At 37.7% G+C, this 22,431-nt stretch overlaps 1 long non-coding RNA gene across 2 annotated transcripts; it reads left to right on the plus strand.

Annotated features, from left to right (window-relative positions):
- Positions 1-14,829: 14,829 nt before the first annotated feature.
- Positions 14,830-19,544, plus strand: LOC147508942 (uncharacterized). Of its 2 annotated transcripts, none has more exons than XR_015218300.1 (3): positions 14,830-15,560; positions 16,936-18,868; positions 19,010-19,544. It is a non-coding gene; the product is annotated as an uncharacterized LOC147508942 (long non-coding RNA). The 2 variants fall into 2 exon arrangements; XR_015218301.1 differs by having other exon boundaries at positions 19,022-19,544.
- Positions 19,545-22,431: the final 2,887 nt, after the last annotated feature.

Consider the following 22,431-nt stretch of genomic DNA (forward strand, 5'->3'; position numbering starts at 1 on the left):
AAACGCAAAAGTAGAGACATCAATGGCACAATAAATACCTAACCCATCCAGACGTAATGGGAGTGTCGATAAACACCACTGCAAATCACCGAAGTTAGGACCATCAGAAACCACAATACCCTAGAGAACACTGCGGAGATGCTGATCAAAAGTTTTAGCTGCCTCTCTAAAAAGGGATGGTGGACAAGTACGAATCGCAAAGACCAACTTAGAGAGCCCAGCACAAGCACGTAAAAGAGCTAACTCACACTGTGGATCTTCCAATATAGCTAAACGGTCCATCAAAGTCACAACCTTTTTAACATGCTTGCGAGCAAGCCCCATGACAAAGGATGAATTAGTGCTAACCGCACCTCCAAGTAACTTGACTCCCTGCTGAGGACGGGACAAATCTGAAGGAAAGAGACCAGGAGTGGAGCGACGTGGATCTAGTGATGGCCAAAATATCTCAGTTTTAGCCACATTAAGAACCAGCCCGTAAGAAGGTCCTTTGTCCTAAATCATACTCAAAGCTGTTGCCACCTGTTCTGCATCAGAGTCCCATCATCCAGATACCAAGCCTGTAGCAACAACTGACAACTGGACTGGATCCGCAGAATCAAGGGATGCAACACTAGTGCAAATAGAAGGGGACCCAAAGGGTCACCTTGCTGGACCCCAGTAGCAGACCATATGTAGCCATCCTCCATATATAACCTCGTAGGTTGACAATACAAGTACTCAACCCAAGGGGCAATAGCTGGGCAACAGATACGAACCTCTCTCAACATGGTGGTCCGATCAACCATGTTAAAAGCATTCTGAAAATCAACAAGCAGCATCGAAAGATAGGTACTGTCACTGTTAGCATACACTATGCGGTTGACAGTGTGCAAAATCGCTTCTGCTCCACTAGAAAAACCAACCCCATACTGAAAATCTTGTAAGTATCCTACCACATCTTGGGAAACTCCTTTCATTGCAATCTTGGAGACCAGATGACGCCAAACCATCCCCACAGCTATAGGACGAATACTATTATCCGGCTTGAGAAGTGGAGTAAGCGGAGCACTCGCAATGAATTCCGCTAACGGCTGTGGACATCGTCTATCACACCCCGAATTTCGACAGAATTCGGAAAAACAATATTTGTTCCCGACTCTTCGATCTTTGAGGTGTGGCGCACTCTCAACTCCCAAAAACCCATAAACAGTTTAAATATGCGGATAATTAAAAACCAATAAAATTTTTAACTTAAACAAAAGTCCTCTTCATTACAAAAATTTACAAATGAAAATGCAAATAACCTTATCTCAACTGAAAATCTATATCACCTCAAAGGAAAACAAAGCCTATCTTGAAATGGGACGCTAACGCAAACTACAAGCAGCAACCAACCTTCTTCAACATGAAACCTGTCAAGACTTATCAACTATGTTCATTTAATGAACACACCCGATAAGCAAACATGCAAATCGGGTCAGCATTATAAAAATCCTGGTGTGAGTAGTTCTAAAATATAACATATAATTATACATATAAATACACCATCCATACGGCAGTTAGTTCCTCTACCGAGGCACCTTAACTTTCCACGACTAATACAACATCCTTAAGTTCAATAACTAAGGCAGGTAGTTCCTCCACTGGGCGCCTTAACTTCCCACTAACCACACAACAAACTATACTCATAATAAATAAGGCATGTAGTTCCTCCATCGAGGTGCCTTAGGTTCTAACTAAACAAATAACCAACCAAACATATTATATCCGTACCGCATTTCATGCTCAATTACAGAGTGGGTCGTCTCTGCCCAAGTAATTAGTTTGACCCACCCTTCAGCAAAGCCATATACAATCATATATCTAAAGATATATCATTAACCAACATATTACCATAATTATATTAATTAAGGCTTTATTTGTGTGTCCCTAAAATTCACGTCGTATCTATGTCTTACCTAATTTCCCTAGCTACCACAATCGCTTCCCAACGCCGAACATGTACATCCACATGCCTCCCCTTACATAATGAACCACTCCGTGCGTAACTACCTTGAGCGGGATGCCGCACACCAGGTAACCCTCACACGAAAGCCATTATGCAAGTACTACCACTATTCGGCATAAAATATCGCGTGTCTCGTTCTATTTTGTGAACAGAATAATCAAGCCACTATTCGGCTACGGCTACGATTGCCCAACACATGGGTCAATCAACATCTCATATATATACACCATACACAAGGGCCAATCATATCACATACGCCCACACAGGGCAAATCACATGAGTTGTGGTAGTCAGGTTCTAGGATTTTCGTTACGTAATTTATTCAGGTATCATACATTTATGACTCATAATCATTCCACTATATCACGTGTAGGTCAATTACCTTATTGCACTAAGCCACAATATTTAGAAATATCTCAATTATATCTCATAACCACTTTCATTCTTTCATGTGCCAATATATTATTGCACTACGCCACAATCCCGTGGGAAATAACCACAAATACTCTATTAGCATCTCACAGATAAAATAATGGAGTGTCTATACATTTATTTCTCCAAAACTATTGCATTTAATATATATATACCAACATATGATATAATGTCACAATATCAACGTCAAATCTTAATTAGATAATGACCACCAAATTTATACAAGCTTCCACAGCATTTTAGCATTTGATTTGTCCATACAATTTACAACATAAAATGCAACACAATTAAACAGTCCACAGTCCACAATCAAAGCCCAATATATATATGCTTTACACACTACTCACGTCAAATCTTAATTAGATAATGACAAACAACGTTATATAATTTTTGACAATATTTTATTACTATATTTGTCCATATTATTAAATATGAGAAAAACTAGAAACAGTCAACATTCCACAGTCAACGGTCAAAGTCAAAGTCGACACGTCATGGTCAAAGTCAAACTGTCATGGTCGAAGTCAAACTATCATTGTCAAAGTCAAACTGTCGTTTCTATGTTCAACAGGTTCATGGTCATAGCCATGGTTCATGGCTAAGGTCAAAGTTCATGTCATGGCTAAGGTAATGGTTAGGACCTTAACCGCCAAGCCCAAACCTTAAAACCTGGCCCCAAAAGTCTAAACCAACTTATTATTCAACCTGACCCAATTGGGGTCATAAGGACCAACCCACATAAAATTAGAAACCGGCCCAAAGAAAACTAATTAGTTTTGGCCCATACAACTTAAACTAAACCAACCCAAAAACTTTGAACTGAAACCGGCCCAAAAACAGTTTAACCTAACATGGACTAGCCCAAGCAATACAAACTACAATCGGCCCAACCAAAACAAAACAAGGTCGGCCCAACCAAAACCAACTAAGGAATTAGGCCCAAAGCCCAACCCGACCATCAGGTCTTCTTCCTCACCGCTACCACCACCACCACCACCACCGCCAAGTCCCGCCACCACGTCCTCCCCCTCCCCTTAACCCACCGGTTTTAATCCCTATAAAACCCTTTAAACTTTAATAAAACCAAAAATCTCACCTCCTTAATCCCTCATCTTCATCAAACCTAGATCTAGAAATAATTCCCGCCATTAAATTTCGTTTCAAGCTTCACCGCACCATTGTCCGACCCCACAACCACCACCAAACAATCCATTCCATCCGACACATAAAAAAAACAAAACATCAAGAGTTCAACCAACATCATAACAGGCGACGCCATTGATGAACAGTGCAAGCTTTACCACCACCCCCAATATCCATCCCGACATTTTAACCACCGATTTCAACCAACAAATACCCCAACACTTCACCACCACCACCCAACATCTTCAATCCTAACTACATCAGTACGGGTTCAAAACCAACCCAAAAGAGTTCAAACCAAAATATGGGACGATTTCTTGCTGTTGGGCTTGCGCTGCCATTAACAGCTTCTCGAAGCTTCGACAGTTCAATGTCGATCTCCGAGTCTCAACAGAGTTTCAAAATACAGTTTAACTAATTTTTAACAGTATGAGCAGGACGAATGCTAATAACAGTATGAGCAGGACAAAATACAGTCTCAACAGTATGAACATTATGAGTTTCAAAACAAGACGAATGCTAATAACAAAATAATGAACCGAAAATATGAGCATAAACTTTTTAACAGTATACCGGGTACACGGAAACTATAAATTCGGTGAAATAGCAAAAATAGCTACTCACCTGTATTAAAACTCAACTCGACGAATCCCTCATCGTCCGAATCGTCGCGCTCCACCCTCCAGCAAACGAGTTTCTAGCTCTGCCTCAATTTTTATTATTTTTCTTCTCTAAAAACCCTATTCTCTAGAACAATGTGATTATATACTTGGGTTTGAAACCCAAGCCCAAAACAAACTCGGGCCCAAAAATCAGGCCCTCGTATCCCAAATCCAATCCAACCGATTTTTAAATAAATAATTTAATTAATTAATAAATAATTACGTATTTTAAATACGGGCGTTACATCGTCCCTGTAACCAAAGATTCACTACAGGAGTCAATGCATCTAGCAAATCAGACGATATAGTTGCTGCAGCACCACTCATGGCATCCAACAAATGCTGAGCTCGAAGCCATCACGACCACAAGAAGTACCTTTTGGAAATGACCTAATACATGATAATAGGGCATCTCTCTCTACCACTAGAGGAGGCTCAGCAAAAGAAACAGTCGATCTCACAGGTGGTCGTCGTATCGGGTGCTTCTCCTCAAATACACATATAGTCTCCGCAGTATTAGAGGCAACTCCTAATGATGATAACACTTTAACCGCTGCAGCAAAATGTCCATCAGCAATTTTTTGTAAGTAGCGACACACATTCTGAGTGGAGGTAGATTTCCTAGTTGGTTGGATTGAAGGATGCTCTATTACAGACTCTAAAAGACGAAACATCCCGCTAGGCTCATTCCATGTCGTCAAAGCATGGAGAATTTGTTTTTGCTGAAAGTTTTTCCTAGTTCCAGAACGACGTTCCTGATGATTTTGTGGTCGGAAAACTTACAGAGTGCAACACGGCAACAGGAGGAGACGAACCCAAGGCATAACTGAACTAGGATCAGTTGTAATATCCCAGATAGCCGATTTTAGTGCACCAGAAAATGCCAATCGACAAGCACGTGGTATACTTTTCACAGTTCAAAAAGGCATACGAAATGCATTATCCAGTAATTTCTCATTAAGAGAAGAAGGAACAACAAGCGGATCAGGGGTATCACCACCACCCCTCTGTGTCGTGGATGCAAGATCTATAGTGTCGGGCTTAGGAGGCGGCTGTGGTATGCCCACAATGAAACATGGGGATTCCCCATTCTCCATCAAAACGGGTGGCGATATGATAACATCTGGATGACGACATGGTTTACCAAGTGCGTGGATACCAAGACAACGACCACACATCTATTTGTCTATAGACTTTAAGGAATTCTCCAATAACAAATACAAATCACAATCATCCTTAAGTTCATTCCGTACTCTATCAATACTCAACTGACAACCTACGTGTTGTTTATCAAAATGCATGAGAAAGTAGGGAATAGTAAAACCATTACCATTTACCCCATTAGTGCATCCATGACGATCTTGGAAAGGGCAATGAACACGTTTCTTAAGAGGCAGGGCAATAGAACCAGAAGAAACAACTTTTTTCTTTCTCATATCCAAATCCAGTTAACGACTCAACAAAACCCCAACCCCATCAAACAAAACCCAAAACAAGCAAAACCCAAATCCTATTAGCAAAACTACAAATCCCAAACCTCATCTAACCAACACACAAAACCTAAACCAAAACCTTTCCGGCAGAACAAACCAACCCAAAAAATTTTATCTCCGACAGCCACAAAAACCAAACAAATGAGTTCACCAAACCAACCCAAACCTAACGAACCTAATACAAGTTATTTCCTACCCTAAATCACTGCTGGTGTGAGTAGAAACAGAGAATGACTTGGGTTTATATATCGTCTCCACTGCTACTGGTGTGAGCATAAATAGCTAGAGAAAAAAAGATGTTGTTGGGTGCTACAAGGGTGGAAGGGATCGGGTGGTGGGTGAATGGGGCAGTGTTGTTGCTGTTAAATGGTGGTGAAGAAAAAGCGGGATGCGGTAATTTAAATCTAGCTATGGGTTATGTTGTGGCGTGTCTGTAGAGTAAGTGAGATGATAACCGAATGTGTGTTGGTGGCAATGGAATTACTTCCTGTTCAAATAAGATAGGGTGGTGGTGGTGTTGCACGAGTGGTGCGGCATAGGAGGCGTTAGTGGTCGATGGGAGATGATGGATGGGGATGGTATTTTGGACTGACGTGGTGGAGATTATGAAGGGCGGTGGTGGAGATGATGGATGGGGGATGATAGATGATGGTGTAAGGTGACGATGGCAGCCGATGGTAGTGGTGGTGGTCGGGGTCTGGTTTTGATGGTGGCGGAAGGTGGTGGTTCTGTTGCGGGGTTTATGAAGAAGGTGGAGGTCGGGGGTTTTTTTTTTGGGGGAGAAGGTGTCGGGGGTCCGAAGGTTTTGGGGAGAAGGTAGTGGTCGGGGTCTGGTTTTGATGGTGGCGGAAGGTGGTGGTTGGGGTCTGTTGCGGGGTTTATGGAGAATGTTTTTTTTTTATATATATATATATATATATATATATATATATATATATATATATATATATATATAACAAAAATTTAGAAGATAACAATTATTGTAAAAATTGATCATAACATTTTCTTTTTTCTTTCTTGAATAGTCTTTCCACAAACTTTTTCTTTTTTAATTGAATTTTATTGATAAAAAGAACATAAATACAAAGTGAAGTAGAAACATATGAGTGTTGTGAGGGAGATTCTCACATACAGAGATATCCAAGACAAAACACCATAAATACATGAGGAATAGTGGAAGAATAAAAAAAATGTCCTACACTTATAACACTGTAGCAGATCATGGCCAAACACCAATGTCACAAACTTGAAATTTTAATAGATTTATTTAACAAAGAATTACATGAGAGAGAGAGAGAGAGAGAAGAATTCTACACCAAATTAAACAATATAGAAAAATCAAATAAGGCAAAAGAATGATAGAGATAAGATTGAAGTGTTGGCTTCAATGTCTCACATTTGATAAATTATCATAGGGTGACGAAAAAGTTTAATTATTTATGGAGGCGTTGCTTCGACCCCCACCTACGTGGCAAACATCTATCGGTAGGAGTCTCCACTTTATTTGTTTAATCTACAGGGCTAAAGCCCAATTTGCAATATCATAGATCAATGTACATGCCCATTAACTCATGTGTCTAGGGTTGAACCCTAGCCACATGGCTTGCCATTTACGTACATTAATTTATGTCTAGATTCGTTTCATATCAAAAAGATAATCATCAATTAAGAGTCAGGTTCAATTACAATTACTTGAGCTACAAGAAATCTCTACTCTACAGATATAAATACCAAACTATTTTTCATACAGAACTACGTTCTTGAGACTTGATCCCATCGATAATTTGGGTACGTAGGCAACCGGTCTCATCATTCTCTCGATCACTATTATTTTTCTAACTATTTTTTTACGTTCTTCATCTCTTTCGTCACTACTTAGTGTTTTGATCATATTTGGTCGAAACATAATTGACGCTGTCTGTGGGGAACTAGCAAAAAAGTCATTGTGAATGAGAAAGCTAATTTCAAGTTCATCAGTAAGTTATCCGTAGCAATCCGCCAAGACAACTTTTCACTCAATCATGTTGCACGCGACCCTATTGCCGTTCCACCAATGCACCAAATTATTCAGCGTGAGGTTATTGCCTTTGAAGATTCTCCATCCTTTGATGCAGATAATATAAGTCAAATGCCTCGAGAAGCACTTCTTCGAAAGTTCAAGCGTATACGGATAAGAAATAGAACAGTTATTACAAGCGTCGTCTGAAATGAACCATTCCTCTCAAAGATGGTGTGACATCTATCGCACCATAACATAACACACGCTAATGACATCGTAGCATGTGAGATCATTTACGTAATGAGGATGAGATTTTCATTGTTCTCAACGTTCGATAATCCACGAGTTCTCGAAAATGGTGTTATATATGTAACATTTCAATGTAACACACGCCAATAACATCCTCAACGTAACACACGCCAATAACATAGTTACATGTGGGATCGTTTATGTGGTGATGATTAGATTCTCGTTGTTTGCAATGGTTACTCACGAGTTCAAGACGATAAATATGGACTTCGCACTGGTTGCTTTTCACGAATCTCAGCAAAACATTTCCAATTCATATTTGTTCATTGTCGTTTGATAGTGCCGATAGTCGTCTCATATTCTTTGTTAGCAAGACTCTTATATCAGCTGAATCGAGACATTCTTACATTTAGAAAATTGTATTGGCCTTGTTTCTTGCTGCCAGACGTCTTAAGCTTATTTCCTGGAAGGAATCATCAAAGTTTATACTGACTATCCGCTGTGCAAGTTTTTTCACAATGTCTACGAATTGAGTCGCAGAATGGAAAAGTTACCTTAGCGCTTACAACATTGTGTCTGACACTCGCACAATTAAACAGAGACAAACTTTGGTTTCGCTAATGACTGATTTTCTTATTGATGATATTCCTATGTCAAAAGCACTACTCGATGAGAAAAACGTCGATCCCTAATTGTCATTACCTTTCGGGGGCGATGACTTGAAATATTTATCGGATATATCAGCTGATTGCTAGATTTACACTGATAGTTTGCATAATAAGTCCGCCTCCGGTCTTGGTTTTGTCATCTTGAAGTTGAATAAAGACATAATTGAGAGGTCTCTACATTTGGGTTTTGACGCTTCAAATAATATGACCGAGTACGAAACTGTCATTTGCGGTATACGCACAACTCTTCAGCTGGGGGTAACTAAGTTATGATTAATTATTCTAAGTTAGTCGCTAGCCACTTTGAATGATAATATGCGGCTCGCGATAATAGAATAGTCGTTTATCTGGACTTAATTCAACAAATTGTATGAAATTGTACATTTATCAGTATTGTGTAGTATCCACATTGTGATGTATGAAATCCCGATTTTATCACAACTTATTTGTGGAAATCAAGTTGTCACTGCCAAAACAACACTAGATTAACCACTTATGCTATTAGATGATTCCAACGAACTTGGCACTGATAATGTCTTGGTATCTACTGACGACGATCATGTAGCTGACGATGCTCCAGAATTCCTGATGACCAAAAACTTTATCGCAGCGGCACAAGTCTCAATCCTCTCCTTCGTTGTTTGGGCAGAATGAACGATTTACTAGGCCTCAAAGAAATTCATTCAGTACTATATGAACACTACTCCCGGGGGAGAAGTCTCGCTCACATAGCAATGACCCAATAGTATTGGTGGCCATACATGCCAACGGATGTTAAGCGTTTGTTCGAGAAGTGTATGCATTGTCAAAAACCTGATATATGATATGCGTCAAACTTCCCGCGATGAAGCGTCATCCAATCCATAAACCTTGGTCATTTAAAAAATGGGGCCTTGACATTGATGGTTTATTTCCGACAGCTCTTGGCAGTGTTCGTTTTTTGCTCACCATAACAAATTATTTTACTAAGTGAGCGGACAAAATAAATAAGTTGAAGGAAAAACCGGACAACAATTTGTTAGTCTGTTTCCAGTTCAATAGTTTCTTTTTCATTATTATCTTTGCACTTTTCAAGATTTGGTGATCAATAAAGTATTTCTTTCACTTCAGTTCTAATAGTATAATTTGGTTTCCATCGCAACATTATTATTGCTACGAAAAAATCTGATGAAGCTACCACGTTTAGCTTCGTCAGTCTAAGTTTGAACGCTTTTATGCTCGCTTAGTTCGTTATTATTGCTACAACAAAATTTGATGAAGTTACCACGTTTAGCTTCGTCAGTATAAGTTTGAATGCTTTTACGCTCGTTAGTTCATTACTATCGCTACGATAAAATCTGACAAAGTTACCACGTTTAGTTTTTTCAGTATAAGTTTGAACGCTTTTACGCTCGCTTAGTACATTACTATCACTACGACAAAATTTGACGAAATTACCACGTTTAGCTTCGTCAGTCTAAGTTTGAACGCTTTCACGCTCGCTTAGTACGTTCCTATCACTACGACAAAATCTGACGAAGTTACCACGTTTAGCTTTGCCAGTCTAAGTTTGTACGCTTTTACGCTCGTTTGGTACGTTCCTATCACTACAACAAAATCTGATGAAGTTACCACATTTAGCATCGTCAGTCTAAGTTTGAACGCTTTTACACTCGCTTAGTTCGTTACTATCACTACGACACAATCTGACGAAGTTACCACGTTTAGCTTTGTCAGTTTAAGTTTGAGAGTTTTTACGCTCGTTTAGTTCGTTACTATCGCTACGACAAAATCTGACAAAGTTATCACGTTTAGCTTCGTCAATTTAAGTTTGAGAGTTTTTACGCTCGCTTAGTTCGTTACTATTGCTACGACAAAATTTGACGAAGTTACCACGTTTAGCTTCGTCACTCTAAGTTTGAACGCTTTTACGCTCCCTTAGTTCGTTACTATCGCTACGACACAATCTGAAGAAGTTACCACATTTAGCTTCATCAGTTTAAGTTTGAACGTTTTTACGCTCACTTAGTTCGTTAATATCGCTATGACAAAATCTGATGAAGTTACCACGTTTAACTTCGTCAATTTAAGTTTGAAAGAATTTACGCTTGCTTAGTTCGTTACTATCACTATGATAAAATCTGACGAAGTTACCACGTTTAGCTTCGTCACTCTAAGTTTGAACGCTTTTACGCTTGCTTAGTCTAATTTTGCCAAGTTATGTTAGCATTGGGGCATTTTTCTTTACATGGGGGCATCTCGTTCTATTCTATTTCAACTACGTAAATTAACAACACTGTCAGTTTTCCGCAGATACGTTCTCTGACACAACAACAATATTCAATAGCAAGCCCATACTTTATTTTAATTTTCATCACAAGAATTTTTAGCTCTATGGTATTATTACGTTCATACAATCATTGGTTTGGGAAATTCCAATGATTCCTTATCAGTTTTTTGCTTATACAACTCGTACAAATCTTTGTAATTTATCTTTTCCCATTCTAGTTCATCTCTCGTTTCTGTCAAAGTCTCTGTCAATTGTCAATTTTCTTACGATCGCTCGATTAAATATTCGTTTTTTTCTTCAAAATCTACATTTGCTTCGCTTAGTGCTTTCGGTTAAATTTTTTTCGACAATTTCATTATTTTTTCTACGGCATTGAGTCGATTTCTCTGAGCGAATCTTTCCGAGCGAATTGAAACTTTCCGACAGCTTTATTATTTTTTATAAGGCATTGAGTTGATCTTTCTCGACAAAACTTCTGTCAGCTTATTTAATTTTTCTACGACATTAATTAACACTTTTCTGCACGAAATTTTTTCTTCGTCGACTCTTTGTGAATATAATTTGCTCGTAAAACCGCTGTTTCTCCGTGCAGCGAAAATTCGCATTACGTCAAATTTCTGAGCGGATTGAAAATTATCTTCACTTTCATTATTTTTTCCAAGGCATTGAGATCATGCGGAGCAAAACTTTTCTTCGCATTCTTTTCGTGAATTTCTTTCGCCCGTAGTACCACCGTTTCAACCTGCGGCAAAAAGATATCTAGTTTTTCGTCAATCTTTCAGATAACCAAACTTTTAAAGATAATTGATAACATATACTAACATACCTATTTTATGTTGTAGAAAATCATTGACACCGTTTTGTTATATTCTTTGAAGTTTTTCGTGTTTTGGTCACACTTACAATATTTTATGAGTCTATCCATTGCATACGGTAAGTTTAATTTATCCATTGCTCTTAGGATAGCATCCCCCATATCTGCCCCACTTCATCTCGGTTATTCATTGTAAATGGTGCGCTCTCGTAAAAATTAACCAGAATGGAATTGGCAGTTGTCCCGGTGCAATTTGCCATCACTCCAATAATTGCGGAATTTCTTTGATCAACTGATTTGCACTTGCGCAACTTAATTGTGAGTAAGCCATTACTACTTGATCTTCTTCGACTTTCATTTCAAATTCATACACTTGGTCCATCCCAAATCTCTCGAGTACTAATATTATTTGTATTTCCTTAAGTGACCATCATCGCAGCCTCGTGTGTTCGCTATATCTGTCACCTTCTTTCCACCTCACTAAGTCTACGATCGTCATCGATTCTTACTATTCTCGATTATCTTTTGCCCGTATAATACTGTTGTTTCTACCTGTGGCACAAAGTACAAAACAAAAAACAAAAAAAACTTGATTTCCAGTTCCTACATGTTAAGTGGGCTTTCCTTTAGTGTTGGGCTTTGTGTGGCAGGCCTTACTTTAGGGTCTATTTTCTTTTTCAAACTATATGAGTCAGATTGTCGAAATTAAAACTCTATATTTGGATCAGTGAGTTGGCTCAGAGACAACTCATCGTCACCAACCTCAAATTTGTACCAACAGTAATAGAAAACAAACCCTTTTCCGTCAGCAACCTCACTGCCAGACATGAACGCCTACCACCAGATGATGCAAACACAAATCCAACCGTACAGATATAATCTAGAGTGTAGTACAACCCTACCCACCAGATTTCAACACAATCCAAAGATAGATTACAAATTTCCAGGGATTTAAAGTCGAGAAAAATCGAATTTTTAACGGGTTATCGGCAACGAATCAAAGCGTATTGATTGAAATCCATCATCCACCTTATGAATATGATTCTTGGATAATGAACTTGCGACCATATGAAACCTTTTTACCGGAACAGATTCGATGATTCGATAAAAACGAAAAATATTTCGCAAACCGCGAAAAAAAAAACTCGATTTTTACTCAATTTTACATGAAGTAATAAAATTAAATTGTCTGTTCTCTTCCTGATTAACATGTAGGCTCTTTCATAATACTAACCTTTTCCTTTTCATTGTCTGTGCATAAACGTCTCTACCAATTCGAAACTTGATTTTCAATTCCTCATGGCATGCTGCCTTGCCACGCCATATCACTCACCTTTGTATATCTTTCTCTACTTAGTTTTTTTTCCGTATACTGTTTGGCATATGGATCTTAGCCAGCACTTATATAATATTTCTTAGATCTAGTTTTCTATTGCTGGTTGTATTCTTATATAATCCGAATTCTTATCTAATCCAAAGTTGGCATCTAGTTTTAGTCGCTAAAGTCTTCACATTTGAATCCAATTCGTATTTAACTTCTTTTTCTTTCTATTATTACTAAACTGCCCATACATTTAATTTTAACTGTCTAATCCTAATATAAATCTTCCACTGGCACGAGTCGTCAAAATCAATTTTATTATTATTACGTAATTATTTCGGTACGGTTTTTGCCATCAATTTCTTTTGCATTTTTTTTTCTGTGCCGCCCATTTCAATTCTCACTTCAGCCATCTTTCATTTAATTACATTGCATCCTATATAAGTTAGTTTGACATTATTTTGTTCACAATAATTCACTAATTTTTCCCGACAATCTATTTTCCTATCGTTTATCGTTTACATTCACTTTGTTATACATTCCACCCACTCTTTTCAAATTCTATTTTTTTCTTGATTTTTCTTCTCTTCTTTGCCATATGAATTTTGTTCGCATGCCAAAGAGGGGGTGGTGTTTCGACCCCCACCTATGTGGCAAACGTCCATTGGTAGGAGTATCCACTTTATTCGTTTAATCAACAGAGCTAAAACCCAATTTGCAATATCATAGATCAATGTACAGACCCATTAACTTATGTGTCTAGGACTGAACCCTAGCCACATGACTTGCTACTTTCGTACATTAATTTATGTCTAGATTCGTTTCATATCAAAGAGATAATCATCAATTAAGAGTCAGGTTCAATTACAATTACTTGAGCTACAAGAAATTTCTACTCTACAGATATAAATACTAAACTATTTTTCATACAGAACTGCGTTCTTGAGATTTGATCCCATCAATAATTTGGGTACGTAGGCAACCGTAAAGTACAATCTCATAATTTTTCCTATCACCATCACTTTTCTAACTATTTTTCTACGTTATTCATCTCTTTCATCACCACTTAGTGTTTTGATCATATTTGGTCGAAACAAACGTGTTTGTTTATTTGTTGGAGAAGGCAAAAACGCGAGGGAAACGAAATGGTTTAATACGATTTTCTAATTTCCAATTTTCTAATGTAAAATCGTTTATCTAACGGATTAAAATAAATGAAAAACAAATAGTGAGTTTTTTTTTTCATAATAAAATAATAGTAGACTTATACTGGCCGGCTGGGGCTTATTTTGCTATAGGGTAGAACCGCCCTTCATGTAGTGTTCTTTGCATGCTTGCTTGTTGTAGAGAAACTTGTTGCTGCAATCAATTGTACGGATTTTGTTATTATTTACGTTGTTTTAACATTATAATAACCTGATGAATTGGAAGTTTGTTACGTTAATAGGTGTGAGAGGTTGATGTATGAGAGTTGAGTTTTCCTACTCTGTATTATTCATTGATGGAATTGGAAATTTGGAATTAGTATAGTTTTGAGAATATTTCTTCAGTCGTGTATATTGTGCTTAGTATATGCTTGTGTTGTCATTGATTCCATAATATATGTTTGTGTGGTCATTGAGACTATTGGGGACTTGTTGATCTTTCTTACTGTTGAAGTGTTGATCTTTTCTAGTCCATTTCATAGATATTTTCTAGATTCAACAAACAAAGTCACTTGTTTGTGTATCTTCACAAGCATATATAATATTGTCAAACTGGTTGTGCACCCCTTTTCGTGTGTGTTTGACACTCGTCTCCGGAGTTTACTCGAGTAGTTATTCAAGCCCTTCGGGGCTGGTGATGATAGCCTTCAGGTCAGGTGAACGGTGCTGTGGCTCCTTAATTAGGTTGACCATAGCAAAAGCAAGTCTGCATAGTGGTGGAGGCAAAGAAACTACTCAAGTGGCTCAATGACCTGTTCAAATTTAATTCTCTATCACCTACTTGCTTGGTTGTAAGCAACAACCTCTCTCTATAAAAAAATAAATCTCTATAAATATAATTATTAAAAAACAAACAAGGTCACTTCTGCGTATCTTTCACTTGGCATGAAACCCAGACCTGTTCAAATGAATGACTTTTTCTTTTTGCAAGTTTGGCTTTGGATTAGTTCAGACAGGTTGATATAATGAAACCGTGTCCGAAGTAGATTGGAATAAAGTGAATGGACAAGTCTCTCAAGATGGTAGCATTTGAAGTCCTCCATATCCCCCAAAGCGTCATTTAATTCTCTTCCTTTCTATTCTACTAATAACACTTGTCGAGGGAATTTGAGCGGTGAGGAGTGTTTAGTTTCTGCCATGAAGGTTCCGTCACATGTCACAAGTTTTCGACAGGCTTTCTTCAATCAATTATATTGGTTATGTTGTGTCTTCGTACTTTTAATGAATATAAGCTCATTACTAGTAGCTGCTGCTTCCAGAAAGGAATTAGTCTTCTCCAGAAGAAACAGAGCAGATGATCCAATGGGACCAATTTGTAATGTTCCTTTATTCTTCTTTTATCCTATTTGCTCGTAAATTTATTTTAATTGTCCATTTCTATTTGGAGACTGATTGCATAGGAATAGATGTATATCTCTTTAGCAGAGTCAATAAGCTTGTTAGATTTACAAAAGCAATGTAACATGGCATTCAGTACAAGTGAGAAAAAGTCCGAGGAGAAACTGCACCTACTACCTGGCTCGAAGGGGTCTGAAAGTGTGCTTCCTTAGAGGAAGATGTAGCAGTCCCTTTTTAATGCTTTTCCTGATGAGGCAAGATGTTTATGCCGCGTGGTTCTCCGTTTAGTAAAAATGTGTACATGAGCGACTTAGTGGTTAGCCAAGCTACTAACTCATTCCATGGCATCATGAGAAAACCCTCTTCTGATGTTTGAGCGGGTAAATCCCCTTATGCATGAAAAGAGTGAACAGAGCGTAGCTCAGAGGTTGCCAAGAGAGGTTTAAATCTCTATCTTACACCTATATATACGTATTGGCAGGAGATGTAAATACTTCCTTTCGGGTTGTTAGCCTCTAGAACAAAAGTCATATATAGGATGCTAGCTAGATTGATTGGTAAAATAGAGGTCTTCCGTCTAGTCTCTTGGTCTTTACGTCAGACAGAGCACAACGAGTAAGGAAACTTGTGTTAGGACTGAGTGTCTTTTTATTCAGAAAGAGGCTCGTCAAGCAGCATTTGGTGATTTCATTATCCGAGCTCCTTACAAAGGTGTTGAGCAGCCGCAATTGCAATCTCCGTGGCATCATACAGAACTTTTAGGATATCATAAATTATTTTCAAACATAAGGTCTCTTAAGATTGGTGATGCTATCACAGACATCCCTGCATCCTTTGTATTTCTTCGAAGAGTTCTAGCTAAGGTATATATATGTGCATCACTGCATCAAACCATATTATTGACTTTATTGCTGAAGAACGACAGAAGATTGTGGATTGATTGATTATTCATATGAGAAACTTCTTTGCACCAGAGTTTCCTTATATTGTTGGGTTAACTGGTATTACCCCACTAGATGAGCCAATTAGGATTTCCTTCCAGTGGGAAATTAGGGTATCCTCCCAAATACACACACAAAAATCCTTCAAAGTGGGAAATTAGGATCTCCTCCCAAATACACACACAAAAATACATGGTCAACCTGGGGTAGTTAACCCTATATTGTACTTGTATGTTTATTGTCGTTTCACTTGGAAGTTCGAACAGAGCTTCAATTTTGTTTTCTTACACGCGAAGTAATATTTGTTGATTTCCTAATACAGATTACTGAAGGCCGTGACTGGGCTTTCACTTGTGCAAGCACGTTGGTAGTGTATGTACATACCTTACGTTGTTTATTTAAACTTTTCAGGGCGTCGTAATTGATCTGGCATATGCAGAATTGGAGTAGCAGAGATTTAGATTTTGCTGCTGCTATGGACTCCATGTTTTCCTTTGAATTAGAAACACCTTTCCTTATTTGTGGTTGTTATTCTACAATTTGTGATTGTCTCTGTAACATCCATCCCGCACTTAGTATATTACAAGTATGCGAATTGTGCTACACGTAAGTATTGTTGGAGAATATATGAGATATTCTCTTTGATTTCATTGGTTATTCTTTCCATATTTGTAACATAGGATATTCTAGTATTTAGGAAATTTTGTAATCTTATGCATTATAAAATATTGGCCAATGTATTTGTTCTTGACAAGCCTTTACAATTCCATTACAATTTCATTTACAATTTGGTATCAGAGCAATGTCTTGATCTAATCATTTCTATTTTTCATTTTCTTCTTTTTGTAAGAGAAGATAAAAAAAAAAAAAAAAAAAATCTACGAATATCGAAATCAATCACCACTTAGTGCACCATTGTGGTATTTTGTTGTTGACAGCAAAATCTATAATGGCTACAAGACAAAATCATCAATGTTAGCTGATTAGTAGTGGCTCTGAATGTCGCATGTTGGTCTAGTCGACGTCTTTATGTTGGAGAAGACTAACTAGAGATTGTTTTTTTGTTTCGTCTCTAATGGTGGGGTGCTTACTTATGGGCTTCTATAGCTCTGTTTGTGATCTATTTGCTGCAGTATAAAACTGTACTTAACATGTCTTTATTTCTTGGCCTACCGTGGTGATCGGCAGCAGTATTAGAGCATTCTCAATGTTGGTGGTTTTGGGGGGTTTGTGACTATAGTCACCGGTTTTTGTTCAAGAGGGTTGTGCAATGCAGATGTGAAAAACTGGTGACTATTTTCCCTAGTTGAAATCAAGGTGAAACCTTCCACCGAGATAGTGGCTGACTTGTGAACTTCGGACGGGATGTTGGATTCCGTCTCGTGTGTTTTTTTTCGATTTTTTTTAGACGGGATGTTTCATTCCGTCTCGCGTGTTTTTTCGATTATTTTTTTAATTTCAGAAAAAATGCCAGATGGGATGTTACATTCCGTCTAGATAAAAAGCCTCCAGACGGAATCTAACATCCCGTCCGAGATTTTTTTTTCACCTTTGCATTGGGCAGCTTCACCTTGTTTTTCATCAAAAGGGGAAATACTGCCTACGTGGAGGTGATAAGAGGGGGAATATATTGACTTGCATTGGGAATGCTCTTAGTGGCTGTGGTTTTTTCAGCCAATTTGTGAAGTTTTTTTTGTCCTCTCTGACGCATGTCTAAAGTTTTTGAAGCTGTTTGGAGTTATTTTTTCGGTGTTTGTTTGGTGCTGTTGGTCTGATCAACCAAGTTTTTTCAGAAACTTCTGTGGCTATTGTGGTGATCCGGTAGCACTGGTGATTGGTTTTTCAACCAATTCTTTATGCAACAGACCATTTTTTTTTGGGTGTCTTCTTGAAGACTTTCTATATATAGGCCTTTTTCTGGGGTCACGGATAACCAAGTTCTTTGGTGTTTTGGTTGCTGTCTTTATTTTGGTGACTTATTTTTGGTTCTTTGGCTGCTGCCTTATGTTTGGTTACTTATTATTTGAGATATTTGTCTATTTTATCTATCAGTACAAGATGACTAGTCCACTCACTTCTGTCGACATCCATCGGCTAAATTCTCAAATTGATAAGCTTATCTCTTTGGTTCAGAGTTCTCACTCGCAGAGTTTTGCTGCTCCTACAACTATGTCCGCTTCAGCACCTGCTATTTATGATAGGTTTGATCCTACTATACCTACTTGGGTCCTCAATTCAGGGGCCAATGACCATATGACCGACGATTCCAATCTCCTTACATCCACAGTATCCACTATTCATCGATTTGTACATCTTGCTGATAGGTTATGCACTCCCATTCTGAGTAAGGGGGATATTTATTTGTTTTTCACCGTCTATTACCTTTCACTTTGTTCTGCATGTGCCTAATCTTGCTATAAATTTGCTATCTGTTAGTTGCTTGGCCAAAACTCTAAATTGTGCAGTTATCTTTCTCTCTGATCAGTGTCTTATACAGGACCGGAGTACGAGGAATATTATTGGCAGGGGATTTGAGCGCGATGGACTGTATTATTTTAGAGATCCACCGCCTACTCTACTTACACCTATTATTGTCTTGCAGGCATCTATATTGCCAAAACATAGTTCCCATGATTTCTCTTCACAGACTCTGAGTTTGTGGCATGCTCGCTTTAGACATGTTAACTTCCAGTATCTTTGTTTACTGCTTCCTGATTTGATGAAAGTTTGCAAATCTCATAAGTTTCATTGTCATATATGTTCATTGTCTAAGCATACTCGTTCTACTTATATTTCTCGGATGCATCGCTTCCCTTGTGCATTTGATCTTATCCATTCTGATGTGTGGGGACCATTTCCAGTAAACTCTTGGTCAGGGCACCGGTATTATGTTACTTTCATTGATGATCATACTAGATGTATTTGGGTTTATCTACTAAAGAAAAAATCTGAGGTGCTTACCTCTATTACCAAATTTCTTCAGATGATTAAGACTCAGTACAATGTTGTGGTTAAGGGCACTCGTTCTAACAATGATAAGGAATATTTATCAGATGCTTTTGTGTCTCAATTGAATCAGTTGGGCATTATTCAACAACTTTCTAATACCTACACACCTGAGAAAAATAGAGTTGCTGAACGAAAAAATTGGAGTCTGATGTCCGTTGTTCGTTGTCTTTTGCCTGGCATGAATGCATGTCCCAAAATCTTATTGGCATATGGTTGTTCTCACTGTTGTGCATCTTCTCAACCGCACTCTAAGTCGTGTTTTACATGGTAAATCCCCTCTCCATGTTCTTCATCTTGATAGAGTTTTATTTTCTATTGTTCCCAGAGTATTTGGTTGTGTGTGTTTCGTGCAAAACCGGAGCCCTACTCTAACAAAGTTAGATGATAAAGCTATTAAATGTATCTTTATAGGGTACACTTCTTTAGCACGAAAATTGTATTATACTATGGATGTTACATTTATAGAGGATACACCTTTCTTTGGAAGTAATCCCTCTTTACAGAAACCGCTTGTATCAACATCTTCTTTACCTATGAAGGACACCTCTATCCCCGTTTGGCCTTTACCTATGTTTGATAATGTTTAATAATGACTCTCATCTATTTGAGGAGCAAAAATAGGTTTACCCTCAGGCTCCACCACTGCCACTTATGTCGGACTCCTCTAATCCGTGTCTATCTTCTTTGCGTACTTTTGATATTGTTGTTGAGCCAACTTCTACATATGAATCACCTATTGCATCACCAGTACCATTGCCACCACCACCACCACCACCATCTCGTAAGTCTTCACAGGTCAAACATCCGACTGATTGTTTCATTACTACATGTTGTACTCACCCATCCTATTAGCAAGTTTGTGTCTTATCAGGGCATTCTAATTCTTATCGCGCGAGTTTCTTGGCTGGAACATCCTCTATCTCCATTCCGCCCTAGATTTGTTTCTGAAGCTTTGCGTGATCCCCACTGGGTTTGTAACACCCTCATTTTATTAAATGTCCAAAATTAATTATTTTGTAAAATAATAATAATAATAATAATAATAATAATAATAATAATAATATTGACTAAGTCTTAAGTTAAGTGGAGTGAATATGTATGTTTGACTTTTTGGGAAAAAAGAGGGGAAATAGTTTGTTTGGTTTGAAAATGATTTAATAGGAAAGCTTTTAAGTTTTAAAATAAAGTGTAGAGATTTTTCTAATAAGGAAACATGAAGAGAATAATTTCGTAATTTAGGAGAGAAAATATGGAAAATTTCTTAAAGTAAAATATGGCAGAGAATTCTTTAGAATGGGATGGTTTATAAAAAATGAAGGATTTTTAAGAAAACTAATTTTTCATTAGAACTAGACAAGTTAAAACAAAGAAGAACGGCGCCCGGATTGTGCATCTTGTAGCTAGCTTATGATCGGATTATCTGCGTCATTTTTTTATATACCTTTCGTGATACTGGTGAGTAGATATTTTATAGATTTTTATTTTATAAAATTCTCATTACTGTCGATTTCTTTTCTGTTGACATACTGTATTATGATTATGTTTTGGTGAGTTATGGTTCTATTTTAGTACTGCATATTATTTTGGGTTAACTGCATTTACCATATTGATTATTGTTTTAAGAACCAAGCTGTCTCCGGAGAACTTGTCCAGATCCAATGATAAAGATTGAGAAATCAACCGATTAAGAATTTATGTAATTTACTTTGTAGATCTAGATATTCAAGATGCGTTTTGTGTGGTTTGGTTTGAGTGGTGTGTGAATTAAAGAGGTAGGGTTTTTGTCAAGGAATGAAACCGTGGGGTTGAGGAAGTGAGGGGTGGTGGCCGGAAATTTGAGCTGGTGTGGTGGAGGGGATGATCGAGATTTGGATCCGGTGCTCCCAATCTCACCTGTTCTAATTCTAATTCACTTGGGCTTGGGGCTTGGGCTTTAGATTTGTTTGGTTATGGGCCAGTTTAGTTTAAGTTTTTGGGCCAGTTTCATTTTAAGTGGTGTTGGGCCAGTTTCTATTCTTTTGTTTTGGGCCGAACCATTTAGTTTTCTTTGGGCCAGTTTCTAATTTTATGTCGGTTGGTCCTTACGTCCCCAATTGGATCAGGTTGTATAAATAGGTTGTTTAGACTTTTGGGCCTTGGTTTTGGGGCTTTGCTTTGTTTAGTTGGATTGGGACCATGGGTTGAAGTGTTTTACATACGAGTTTGCGTTAGGACCCGTTTAGATGAATACCGGTTTGGGACTGTTGATTGTTGGGTTTGACCTGTTGATCGTTGATCGTTGACTGTTGATTGTATATTATGTTACCTTTTTATATATTAAATTTTATGGACTAATCCAATAGTAGAATGCTGTGGAAGTTTGTATACATTTGGTTGTCATTATCTAAGAAAGATTTGACGTTGATATTGTGTAATTTTTGATATGTGGCGAGATTAAAATTTTAGGAGACATAATATTTCTAAAACGCTATAAAAATGTTATGCGGTACGTTTGAAGCAATTATGACTTTATGTGGTATGTTGAAATTCTGTTATGTTAAATGATATTATATGTTAGGATATATATTAAATGCAATATTTTTGAGATATAAATGTAAACGCTGCATCATTATATCTGTGAGATGCTACTATGAGGTAGTATAATATTTGTGGATATTTTCCAAGGGATTGTGGCTTAGTGCAATAATTTATTTGGCACGTGAAAGAATGAAAGGTGTTATGAGATGTATTGAGATATTTCTAGATATTGTGGCTTAGTGCAATAATGTATTTGACATGCACGTGATATAGTGAAATGGTTATGAGATATAAATGTATGACACCGGAATAAATTACGTAACGAAAATCCTAAAACCTAGCTACCACAACTTATTTGATTGGCCCTTCTGGCGTTTCAGT

This window comes from Coptis chinensis, chromosome 3 (genome assembly GCF_015680905.1).
Source record: "Coptis chinensis isolate HL-2020 chromosome 3, ASM1568090v1, whole genome shotgun sequence".
In the NCBI taxonomy this organism is placed as follows: domain Eukaryota; kingdom Viridiplantae; phylum Streptophyta; class Magnoliopsida; order Ranunculales; family Ranunculaceae; genus Coptis; species Coptis chinensis.